Raw genomic sequence first — 13953 nt, 5'->3', positions numbered from 1 at the left:
TGGGTCTAGGGTGACAGGTAAAGTGGAGGTGAAATGATCCTTGTATAGTCTCTCAAAGAACTTCATGATGACAGAAGTGAGTGCTACGGGGAGATAGTCATTTACTTCAGTTACCTTTCCTTCTTGGGTACAGGAACAATGGTAGCCATCTTGAAGCATGTGGGGATAGCAGACTGGGATAGGGAGAGATTGAATATGTCCGTAAACACACAAGCCAGCTGGTCTGCCCATGCTCTGAGTACGAGGCTAGGGATGCCGTCTGGGCCGGCAGCCCTGTGAGGGTTACACGTTTAAATGTCTTACTCAGGTTGTCCATGGAGAAGGAGAGCCCACAGTCCTTGGTAGCGGGCCTCGTCGGTGGTACTGTGTTATCCTCAAAGTGGGAAAAGAAGGTTCAACGTTGCACACTGTTCTTTCATAATCAATGCACCACAGGCTTCATTTAATCAATATCATACAAATTATTACATGAAACAAATGCAAATTGTGACTTAAAATGTTGTTCATTCACTGGGGAGTTGACCCTGTTTGCCTTTGCATTGAAATGACTGTGCTCTGAGATTCCTTTATTTCTTTTTTATTAAAGCTACGTCGAAAATGTCAGACTGTAACAGGCTATAACTGGGATTGTAGGTAAAAACTCAGTAAAACAAGACTCAAATAGGGGCCTGAGAATAAACAGAGGCCTAAGAATAAAGTCTACTGGTCCTTAAAATAAGGGAGTGTGGGGGCTGGAAAACGATCAAATTATGTCCTTTTGCTCTCTTCCACCCGGGTTTTGTAGTTATTTTTGTTTTCTCACCCCTGTTGTTTGTGGAGAGGGCCAGTCTGCTCAATGGGGTTTGCTGTTGGAGAACAAACAGATGCGGGCTGTGGGAACCCCACTGCTGATCCATCTAAATCAATTACAGCCTCTGGGAACACCAGTCTCCAGAGGGAAATATAATAACTGCCATCCACCTTTCCCTGCTCCATTCACTGTTTCTTTTCACACTGTCACTAGGCTCATTTATTCAATTAGTGTTTGAAATGCCTGCCCAAGTCTTTGTCTTTGTATGGACAAGGGATTGTTTTCTCGGTTTCTCCATCTCTCTCTCTCGCTCTCTCTCTCTCTCTCAAAAATCAAATAAACTCAAATAAAATTGTATTTGTCACATTCGAATACAACCTTACTGTGAAATGGTAAGAAATGATTTACTAAATAAATAAAAAGTAGCACAGTAAAATAACAATACTGAGGCTATATACAGGGGGTACCGGTACTGAGTCAATGTGCGGGGGTGCAGGTTACTAAAGGTAATTTGTACATGTAGGCAGGGGCAAAGTGACTATGCATAGATAATAGACAGCATGTAGCAGCAGCAGCTCTCTCTCTCGCACACACTCACACAAATCCATGCGCATGCACACACAAACTGAACTGTTCATTTTGTTTTGTCTTTAATTTAAAGAACTTCCCCAGCACTTAAGTGGGGCTCTGGTGAGTTATTAATACTTTTTCTTTTTATTTGCGACAGGCTCAGGACACGGGCCAAACCCTCTATCCAGGATATCCTCTACCGGACTTGTTATACACAGAGGCTCTCCAGTGTTCCCTCAATAATTCTCTAGTCTCCACCCACACACCATGCCTTCATATCAAGTTTAGAACTGTCATCAAGTTTAGACCGGTTAAACATGTTTTGCACATCAGTTTTCAAGATAAAACATTCAAAATGCAGAAAGTGTCACAGTATCTGTATCTTGAAAGATCTATATCTTGAAAACTTGATTGCTGACATGAAAAACATTTTGGGACTGTTTCAACAGTGAACTAATGAAACAAATACTAAAAGACACTTTTCCTTTCAGGACTGAGTCCTTGGTAATGTTAACTTCTCATGAAAGAGTGGGGATAATCTGAATCATTTTCTTCTTTCAGGGCTTTTGGTGTAAAGGAGAGTGGAGTAAGTTGAGACATTTTTAAACGTTCAGCATCAATCTGTCAAGGGAACAATAATATTCTTTCTAACAAAGATACCATCTACATATATTTCAGGATGTTGTGTAATCCTGGAACTAATCGGAATTCATGTAAATATTAAGATTTTGTATGTGCCCTCAAATCCTCAAAATGTTATACAGTTGCACCATTAAGGGAATCTTGACTGGCTGCATAACTGCTTGGCATGGCAACTGCACCTCCCTCGATCGCATGGTGCTACAGAGGGTGGTACGGACATCCCAGTACATCACTGGGGCTGCACTCCGTGCCATCCAGGACCTCTATATCAGGTGGTGTGAAATAAAGGACCGTAAAATTGTTAAAGACTCCAGCCACCCAAGCCATAGACTGTTCTCTTCGCTTCTGCACGACAAGTGGTACCAGAGCCAGCTACGTCTGACACCAACAGGCTCCTGAACAGTTTCTATCCCTAAGCCTTAAGACTGCTAAATAGATCAAATGGATACATCGACTATCTGCATTGACCCTTCTATTACATTTTTTTGGTTTTGCACTGATTGCACACTCACTCACACACACTCACTCAACACACAAACGCGCACGCACGCACACACACACACACTTAATTTGCTCACACACACAACACGCACACACATTCATACTGACTCTACGTATGGTACACGCACACACACTCACATACAATCATCATATACGCTGCTGCTACTCTGTTTACCATATATCCCGATTCTATGTCACCTTACCTCTATACATGTCTAACCCTACCACTCCAGTATCCCTGCACATTGTAAATATGACCCTGGAAAACTGACCTTGGAACTAACCCTGTACGTATATACAGTGCCTTGCGAAAGTATTCGGCCTCCTTGAACTTTGCGACCTTTTGCCACATTTCAGGCTTCAAACATAAAGATATAAAACTGCTGGAGCCAAAGCACAGAGAGAGAACCGCACATTTTAATTCACGGGCTCTAAAGATAAAACACAAGGTAGAAAACCTAGCTGTGATTTTACATTATTATGTCAGCGTTTGGGTGCAGAGTGAAAGCGGAGTCAGGCACAGGACACAGGTATGGAGAAATCCAACTGAGCAAAATTCCAAATGGAACATACAACAAAACTCTAACACAAACACAACCACTAACGACATAAACAATCACGGAAAGAACAGAAATGTATGTCAGATGGTTAAATAGGGAATGTAATGAGGGAATGTAAAACAGGTGTGTGTGTAATCAGACAAAACTAAACTAAACAGAAAAATGGATCGGTAGTGACTAGAAAGCCGGTGACGTCGACCGCCGAACACCACCCGAACAAGGAGAAGGGCCGACTTCGGCGGAAGTCGTGACATATTAACTCAGTTTCAAAACACACATTAGGAATTTGACCAAAATAGCTTTTTACCACCTGAGGAACATTGTCAAGGTGGGCCGCTTCTCTCTGTCTGATACAGAGAGACTCATCCATGCTTTTATTACAAGCAGGCATGACTACTGTAATGCTCTCCTGTCTGGTCTACCCAAGAAGACCATTGGTCAACTGCAAAACATACAGAATGCTGCAGCACTAGTACTGATGAAGACCAGATTGAGAGCACACGTTTCACCGGTTTTAAAGTGTCTGCACTAGCTGCCTGTGAGTTTTAGAATAAATTGTAAGATTCTTCTATTGGTTTTGAAATCAATCCACAATTGTGCTCCCCAACACATGTCAGACATGCTTTTTAATTGTGTACCCAGTAGGTCCCTCTGGTACTCTGGCACTGGCCTTTTAACTACCCCAAAGCCTAGGACCAAGAGGCATGGAGAAGCAGCCTTTAGTTACTATGACCCCAGCCTCTGGAATAGCCTGAGGATGGGGTCATAGTATACTACAGTCTACTACTGTTCTTAGTTTATTAGGAGATTTTACTCAGCTTTGCAACAAACCACACATATTTACTACAGTACCTCACAGGCACCATTTTAGTAATCCCACTCGCTCACCATGATTGTTTCAAAGTATAGACTCTGGTTACAATGGTTCAGGTAGACCTGTAGGCTCCCATACATGCCATGCTGTGGCAGACAGACTGATTGGAGACAGCTTTTTGTGGCATTCCTCCAAAGCTTCAGGAAGCCCATTGTTGTTGTGGGATGGTAAAGGACTTAGTGGGTCCATATTACAGGTCCACAGTTTAATCAAAATCCAAAGTAGAACCACCTTTGATCTGCACACCTCCTCTCGAGTCTCTGTCCTCCACACACACACAAACACACCCACACACACATTCCACGTGCACATGCACGCACACACACACACACACACACACACACACACACACACACACACACACACACACACACACACACACACACACACACACACACACACACACACACACACACACACACACACACACACACACACACACACACACACACCATTGCTCCTCCCTACTTATCACACTGCATCTGTACATGGGCGCTTTCTATTCATCATCCCTGTTTTGACACTTGGGCTCATTAAAGAGGCACAGGAGATAGCAGTGGGGGCAGAGGGAGGAGGAGGTTAGGGGGAGAGGTAACACCCCGGTGGCGTGAGGCTGGAGCTCAGCCCTGTCTGCTCTAACGGCACCTCTCACCCACATGCTGGCTGTTATCAGGGCTCTTCTACACTTAGGGACAGGGGAGCGTTACTGTTGACAGGGCCCAGTTACCTTCTCTCAGCAACTGCACAAGTAGAGCTATGCTGCAACATGGCCCATCGCCATTCTCTGTGCTGCTGACTTACTCATTCTTGTTCGCTAAAGTAAAAGATCTTTGCGAGTTTTATAGTGAAGTGTAATGTCTTGATTGTTTGGACATAAGATCATCATCATTCTTCAGACTACTGCAGTCAAGGTGTCATATAATATACCAATATTGCATCTCTCTCTCTTTCTCTCTCTCCCCCGCCTCTCTCTCTTCCCCCTTCGCCACTCCCTCTCTCTCTGCTCATTGCTCATTGCAATACAGTGAAATTGAATTACCAATTTCAATGCTTTCTCTACCCTGCTAGCTGGATGGCTTTTCCCACAGACAGTTCCAAAGGGAAGGACAGGGGGGCAAAATGTACACGGAGACAACAGCTTGTGGGAAAGAGATATAATTAAATCAGATCCCCAATGCAGCTTCTCTTTTCATGAAACAAATCAACAGAATTCTAAATAGTTCATGCATTAATGAAAAACTAAAGAAACAGATGAAAACTTTAAGTTAGAATGTTGTATTTTGTGGTAGAATGCTGGGTCACTAACAACCAAAGTATGCACTCAAGAAATTAAACCAAAGCTCAAAGAGAACTGGGAAAATCTGCTGATTGCATAAGCAAAAATGAAATGACTTTTAATGGAATGACACGTTTAGTGGATAATGACAGATGTTTTAATTGATTTACCCAAAAAAAATGATAGCACATTAATGTTCCAGCATGTGTAAAACTTGACAAATGAGAATTGTCATCACATATTTCAGATGACACAATTCATTTTCTGTATTTTGAGAAATGCAATACACCAAGACCCTGTATTTAAACAGCCTTGCCATCCCTCCCTGTTGGAAAGATTTCCACTTTACATCCTTGCCATTATGAGTGTAATGAGCCCAAAGACAGTGAACCAGAGCCCTGTGAAACACACAGGGCATCATTAGGAGTGAGAGTGTGAGACTGATCTGTCCCTCTCTCTCCTCAGAATCAGTTGCAACTGTGTTATCATATGTAGCTCATCATAAGCCTAACATCCCCAGCACTTAACCTCCCTTGAACAGAATGAATGACAAAGGTATCAGTAATAGGAAAAGGTGGGGGGACATGGAGCAGGATGCAGAGTTTCTAAAAACAGCACTCAATCAAGTGATCAGAGATAGGTGCGTGGCTCCAGCTTCCCTTGACAAACCTCAGGGTGGCTACTGAGACACACAGACACTCCCTTTAACTTTGACAGGATGAGATACCCTATCATTGACATTTTATCTAGACAAGGATACTGGTGAATGATACTGTCACACGTTTGGAAATAGACCATTGTCTGTACTGGAATGATGTAATGAATTTGTTTGAATCTCTTGGTCTTTGTCTCTCTTCAACTTGCAATCCTGTAGCAACTAGAACCATTTATAGATATCGATATACAGTACCAGTCAAAAGTTTGGGCACAACTACTCATTCAAGGGTTTTTCTATATTTATACCATTTTCTACAATGTAGAATAATAATGATAACATCAACACTATGAAATAACACATATTGAATCATGTAGTAACCAAAAAAAGAGTTAAACAAATCAAAATAGATGTTATATTTGAGATTCTTCAAAGTAGCTACCCTTTGCCTTGATAACAGCTTTGCACTCTCTTGGCATTCTCTCAACCAGCTTCACCTGGAATGCTTTTCCAACAGTCTTGAAGGAGTTCCCACATATGCTGAGCACTTGTTGGCTGCTTTTTCTTCTATCTGCAGTCCAACTCATCCCAAACAATCTCAATTGGGTTGAGGTCAAGTGATTGCGGAGGTCAGGTCATCTGATGCAGCACTCCATCACTCTCCATCTTGGCCAAATAGCCCTTACACAGCCTGAAGGTTTGTTGGGTCATTGTCCTGTTGGAAAACAAATGATATTCCCTAAGCGCAAACCAGAAGGGATGGCGTATCGCTGCAGAATGCTGTGGTAGCCATACTGGTTAAGTGTGTCTTGAATTCTAAATAAATCACTGACAGTGTCACCAGCAAGCATCCCCACACCATCACACCTCCTCCTCCATACTTCATGATGGGAACCACATATGCAGAGATCATCGGTTGGAACCAAAAATGTCAAATTTGGACTCATCAGATGAAAGGACAGATTTCCACCAGTCTAATGTCCATTGCTTGTGTTTCTTGGTCCCAGCAAGTCTCTTTTTATTATTGGTGTCCTTTAGTAGTAGTTTCTTTGCAGAAATTTGACCATGAAGGCCTGATTCACGCAGTCTCCTCTCAACAGTTGATGTTGAGATGTGTCTGTTACTTGAACTCTGTGAAGCATTTATTTGGGCTGCAATTTCTGTGAATGGTAACTTGGAGGGAGGTAGCTTAGTGGTTGGGCCAGTAACCAAAAGGTTGCTAGAATGAATCCCGGAACTGACAAGGTAAAAATATGTAATTCTCTTCTGAACAATTTTATCATAGTGCTTGATGGTTTTGTAACTGCACTTGAAGAAACTTGAAAGTTCTTGAAATGTTCCAGATTGAATGACCTTCATGTCTTAAAGTAATGATGGACTGTTGTTCCTCTTTGCTTATTTGATCATGTTCTTATCATAATATGGGCATGGTCATTTACCAAGTAGGGCTATCTTCTGTAAACCACAAATGCCACTTTTAACTTTTGACAAGGTTAATTGAAATGCATTCCAGGCGACTTCCTTATGAAGCTGGTTGAGATAATATCAAGAGTGTGCAAAGCTATCATCAAGGCAAAGGGTGGCTACTTTGAAGAATCTCAAATAGAAAATATATTTTGATATGTTTAACACTTTTTTGGTTACTTCATTATTCCAAATGTGTTATTTCATTGTGTTGATGTCTTCAGTATTATTCTACAATGTAGAAAATAGTCAAAATAAGTAAAAACCCTTCAATGAGTAGGTTTGTCCAAACTTTTAACTGGTATTCTATATGGCGGTCATATACACTATGCAATAGTAATCTAAATAAAGAAAGGATAGCTTATAAACTGACAGGTGTGCTCTTCCGACAGCCCTCTTCTTGGAGAACCCTCTACTAAACCACTTCATCGGTAATCTGGGTCAAAAACCTGAATCATGTTGTTCCCTACTTGGTAAAGCACAAGTTAATATATAAACACCATGGCCTTAAATATGGAATCTGCATTAAGGGAACCAGTGCCACTGTTCTACCCAGTCTCTCTGTTGTTATTTTGTTGATGAAATGGTGTTGAGGAGAGTACAAACGGAAGTGAGCAGCGTGGTAAAGAAAATTGAAATGGTGTCCGAAGGAAAAAAAAACTGTTTGTTGTTTGCAGTAACTGCTTTGTTGTTGTAATATCCCAAACGGATGTGGCAGTTCCACAACTAAGGATTCCAAACAATGGATGTCGAAGTCACTGTATGCGTTACCTTGTGTCCCTCCCTACTTCCAGGTGTCCCTCTGTCTGTGTTGTTTCTGCCTGGATCTTTCCCAGGCCTCAGTGAAGTGGCTGCCCAGCAGGACTTTGGCACTTGGGGATGGTCCAAGGTGAGAATGGGGGTTATTCACACCTTCCTGGCAGCAGGGGTTTCTCCTCCACAGTGGTTAACGATGTGGCAGCCAGCTCCTGAGTTCCTCCTCATTGACCCCCCAATTTACTCACACACGCGCGCGCGCACACACACACACACTCACACTCACACTCTCACACACACACACACACACACACACACACACACACACACACACACACACACACACACACACACACACACACACACACACACACACACACACACACACACACACACACACACACACACACACTTCCCTTTGGGTCTATTATGGTCAGTCTGCTTCATTAGAACATGTATTACAATCACCTAGAGTACAACAAGCAGAGCTTGGGCTCCTCCCTCTAAAAGGTATATTAGGGAGTTCCTGGTAGGATGCTGTTTGACAAGACCCTGTCAACGGGAAGCTTGTCTTCTTATCAAAGAAACAGGCTGATGGCATGTACCTGCCTATTAGGAGGGATTCCTGTTTACTGCTCAATTACCCAGCTCATCTGAAGGACGGCATCTGTCCTCAGGATGCTGTGGTAGTTTAGGATGGGATGAGTAGGTGCCCTTTACTGCTACAGTAGCAGTGGTGATTTAGATAACTCAACTCAGACCCCACTATTTAAACAGTGGCATTATAAGGTCCTTCCATTACAGAATCCTCACACCATAGAGTTTGTGTGGAATTCCTCCTTGTTCTGCATTGTTCTACTAGTACAAAACAGTTTATTCTCTTTAGGGACAAATATCACGAGGTGACATTGATTCCTTTGTGACTAACTGTCTAGATGAGAAACTAAATAAACGAGTAAGCCCGCTTTTGAAGTGGTAAGTATTTGCAGCATACCATGGTTACGGTATAGCGTAATATATTACTAGGCCTATGTCGCTTGGTTTCCTGTGGAAAGATACATCTGGATCAAAATTGGAGATTCTCATTAGCACAACTATAGGAGGACAGGATGGCACCATGGCCGACTCCAAGCACTTCCACTGACTCTCACCTAACAGTAGCCAAGGAGGCCACGTCCCTTTAAGATGTAAGATCAAGGCAACACCTCTATTCAGAAAAGCTGTCTTAGCTTGGAGTCTGACAATGTGAAACATGGACAGTGCTAAAGCAGCATCAAAGCCTTTTATTGCCACAGAGGCAGGATCAAAGGGTCTGCTCTGTCGATGAGCGGCCGTCACTTCCCCATTATTTATCATAAGGAACCCATGGGAGGGAAAAAACACCTGAGTGACTCTCCTCATGCTGATCCTCCTCAGCTCAGGTCATGGAAGAGAGGACCCTGGCCCTTGGTGACCCCTGCGCCTCCCTCTTAACCCAGGGCTTCAAGCATGTGATTGACATCGGGTCAGAGGAAGTGCATGGCATCTCCTCTCCAGGTGCCATTTGGGTGGAAATAGCTAGTCCATTTATAACCCGGTGTTACTGAGTGTGGGGCCGGCTGGCAGGGGTAGAAGTTTCCATGGAAAAAACTCAGGAGAAGGAAGATGCAGGGGCATCTGAGGTTGAGACTGGGTAACCTAGCCATGCTTGTTGGACCTGTTCAGTTCAATGGCTTTTAAATGTACATGTAATTGGCTCTTTGTGGCATGACTGCTGTTAGGCCCAGGAGAGGGTGACTCCTTGCCTAACTACAAAGCCATATGCTACTGGGAGTCAGTCTCACAGCTCCTCAGTCACTGGCCCTGCTAAAGACTTGCTAAATGATCACAGGGCTCATTGGATCCGCAACGCTGCTTAGAATGTTCCAGATGTCATCTTCGAGCCAACAGCAGTATGTCCGTTTCTCTCACATTATCCAGAAAACATAATCAGAGATAATGATTGCCAAAGGAAAGGGCCACCAATTCACATTTCCAATAGCATAAATCTTTGACAGATGAAAGTACCTTGATTTGTATCATTCTGCCTGTGTAATTAATATTAATTAGGGGATCACGGTGGGAAAGAGGCAACAGTCCAAATCCTTGGTGAAATCTTCCTAAAGGGGAGAGAATGGCTCCAGTGTTCTTTTGACTACATAGCCTACTATCATCCTCACTGCACCATCTTTCTGGTGGCAAAATTTTACAGAATACAGTATAGCTGTAAAGAGAAAGGGACGGGACATTTAAGTGTAAGAATCTAAGCCACACTGGCCTTCTGTGACCGGGAGAAAGCAGGCGGCTGCAAGCCTGCCGTCCTCCCCCAGCTGGCAGAATGCTGCAACAGTGACCCCTGATCCACAGCGACCCCTGATTAGTGCCTGAGCACAGAGAGAAAGGGTGACTGGGCAGGCTGCTTGCCTCCAGTAAGGGCAGGCTTGAGTCAACACATTTGTGAAGGGATGCAATTTATAAACACTGACATCTAAATATAGTGGAGAGGAACGAGACTTTGCCCAAGCCTTCCTGTTAGGAGTAAAGTGATTTAAATGTTGCTGTGTTGGGACTGGGAGCAAAGCAGAGCGTTTCAGCTGAAAAGGCCAGAGGGAGAAGAGGGGACTTCATAATGAGAGGGTTGGTACTGGGCTAAGCACCATTTTGCCCTCTTTGTTACTTTTTATTGTCTTTTCTTGTCCTTTTGGTTGACTCAGTGTCTAGCATCAAAATACACTCAAGTATAATTTACAGAAGTCCCTCGAATGTGGGGGGAAAATAAGACTGGTTTGGATCAGTTTGCCACGAGAACCCTGAGGATTTTGGGGGTAAACCACAGCATAGAATCTGTGAGGTTTCTTTCTTTTGTTTTCCTAGGGGAGGCTCTATGGCTGTGACTGGACTCACAGTCTCCAGTAAATCACAACTCTGCTATACTTAATGCTTAGCTTGTCTGAGGACATGTGCAGGCAATTTTGGCAGAATATGAAAGACAGAGCTGTTTTTTTATGCAACAAAATGATTCCCCAACAAGCAAAACGATACACACGCGCTTACAGCTACTATACTGTACATTATGTGTCCTTGTGCCTGTTGCATCAACAGTTGTTTTCTGAGTGATTGGTGATCTGGTTGATTACAATCAAAACATCACTCATTGCTAATGTCAACCCCAATACATTTGTGCATTTATCAGATGTAACTAAATATTGTTTAAGATATGGCCATTACTTCTGTTTGCTAAGATTATGTGTGCTTCAGTTAGCACGGTTGTTGATCCAATCCAATGGTTAGATCTGGGGATGACGTTGGTGGAGAGCGAATCAAGTCATTGTTGTCACTATTTGACGATGCTGGTTCAAAATTAACAGATCCAGAGACCTGTTGAGGTTTTACTTGACTTCACATTCGGTAAAATACTGTGAACCTGGACTCCAAACCAGCAGTTGATGGCTAAATCAAATGTTAGTGGGATGGGTGGATTGGCATAGAGATCAGTGTTTACAGTATATAACTGGGCCTTCTATAGGCCCCAACACCCTTACTCCTCATTAATATGCAACTTAGGCACCTCCCTCTGTTAACCCTCAATATAGATCTAGACAAAAAGCCTGCCAGCGAGGGCAATGGTTGGTGACAGTCAGTGGCACATAAACCCAGATCCAACACAATGCTGTGGGAATGAGCTGTTAATATACTGTATGAGAGCACATCATGGGAATTGTAGCTACTTGCAATAGCACTGCCATAATAAACAAGAGTCACATGTTTAACACAGAGTCGAGCGCAGGGTTTATTCTCCGGAGAGAAGAAAGGCCTTCACACCGGCCACATTAATTGGCCTATTAGCAGTTCTAATAGAATGTGCCTCAGCACTTGCCCTTGGTGACTGGCTGTTTATGAAATCTGCATAGTCAATTAGATGATAACATTCTATTTCTGCTCAAGATGAGTCTGAATCAGTGACCTAAGCAAAATATATATATATATTTTTAATACACTGCATATAGCCATTATTATTTTTCCTTAGGTCAGTGGGTCAATTAAAATTGAATAGAAACTTTTAATGTTTTTCTCCTCAATAAATAACAATCCCAAGTTACACTGATATTACATACTGCATAACTGACACATGTGGGAATGTGATAATGTTGTCATAAACATGATGACTTTGACATCAGCAAGTCATGACCGTTGATGTGACCTACAATTATGTCAAACTGTCATAATGCGGAAGACAAGCTCAAAGTCATATGAATGATAACCTATGGTAGGGATTATGATACAACATTCAAATAAAGCATCACTAACAGTTGACTCTTCATAAGACAAAGCTACAGCAGGAGGTCAAAGTAAAAATATCAGTTTTTGTTGTTGGGAAAGTGCTGTATTCTAAAAACATCCTACAATCAGCAGGGATGGTTTGCCGGTCCCTTGAAGACCTGATAGAGATCTTCAGCAGCACAGGGTCAACAGCCAGAACGCACCACGTGAGACTGAGAAAGTCAGTCATGACCATGCAGGCTAAAGGAAGCCCACGCCTTCCCCTCTGTGCTTGGTCTCTCACATCTCTGACCTCCATGGCAGCAGCTCGCTCCATGTGGTACTTCCATCTCCCCTGCTCTGCCCTCTGGGGGGGGGGCTCTCATGTGGTGCAGGGCCCTCTGCCGTGATAAGTTCGTATATTGTTTTTACAAACTCTGAACGAACCTCCTTTGGCAGCTACTGTTTTTATTGCATTCCTCATCCTTGTCATTAAAAACATTTTGACACGTGAAGCCTTCACGTTCCGACATAATTGGCACACACTCATTCACAATTCAACTACATGGAAACTTTTTGTGTGTGTTTGTGTGTGCTGGTTGGTATGGGTACCATTATGTTAGTGTGGGGGTACAGAGAGGCCCTTTTGAGGCCCTCAAAAAATAAACAACTATTTCAGGTGTATATTTGTTCAGGCTCTCATGAACCTATAATAACATCCCCCAATTTAGAAGAATCTAAAAGTAGGGTTTAAAAACTGAAGATGTTGTAGCCTCTTGTTTTTCTGGGCTGTTGTTCCAGGTACCTGTGGTGCTGAGCTACTGTAGTCAGTTGTGTGAGAATAGAGCTTATGCAGCAACAATGCAAGTTCTGTTCTTCCTTACACTCATCACACTACAGACCACAGCTGAAGGCAACTTTCTCCTTTGTATGTTGAATGACTTAATCTCCACCAGTATGTAATTTTATCTGTCACTGTTTCATTCAATTAGTCCACAGAATTTCAACAAGTCACAGCTGCAACCCATAGCCATGTCCTTGTATTCATTCAGACAAGGTTACCCAAAGAGTTCGGTGCACTTTTGAGAACTTTCCCTGCTTTGTGACTGATACAGTAGTAAGTCACGCGTGGGGCTGACATATGGCCACCAGGCATGTGGAATGGAAGGTGGAGTAGGGGGTATAGGGGTTCCTTAAATCTTTTGACTGAAGTCAATGCAGCATCAGTTAGATACAGTTGAGAGCAAAGTAGACGGCCAAACGGTGGCATAAGTCTTGAGGATTGGGTTTCAAGTGCTTTGACATTCTCCCTGGTCCTTTGTTTTGGGGCGCTCTTTTCCTCTTTGTGTCTCAGGTTCACTGGAACGATGGCAGTTGAAAGAACAGAAATCAGACACGGCTTGGCTCAACGGCACACCAAACCAGAGTGTGCACTGAACAACTCTCGCTCTATCTCTCTGGGAATGGCCTTCCTTTAGGATATATGCCTGAGTCCTATACCCGAGAGCCATACCTACATGAATATAATGGAAAACAAGAGTATAAGTGCTTTGAATGTGACTTTCCATTTGGGAGAGACTTAACATG

This window comes from Oncorhynchus masou, chromosome 31 (assembly GCF_036934945.1).
Source record: "Oncorhynchus masou masou isolate Uvic2021 chromosome 31, UVic_Omas_1.1, whole genome shotgun sequence".
In the NCBI taxonomy this organism is placed as follows: domain Eukaryota; kingdom Metazoa; phylum Chordata; class Actinopteri; order Salmoniformes; family Salmonidae; genus Oncorhynchus; species Oncorhynchus masou.
This window is presented reverse-complemented; position numbering follows the sequence as displayed.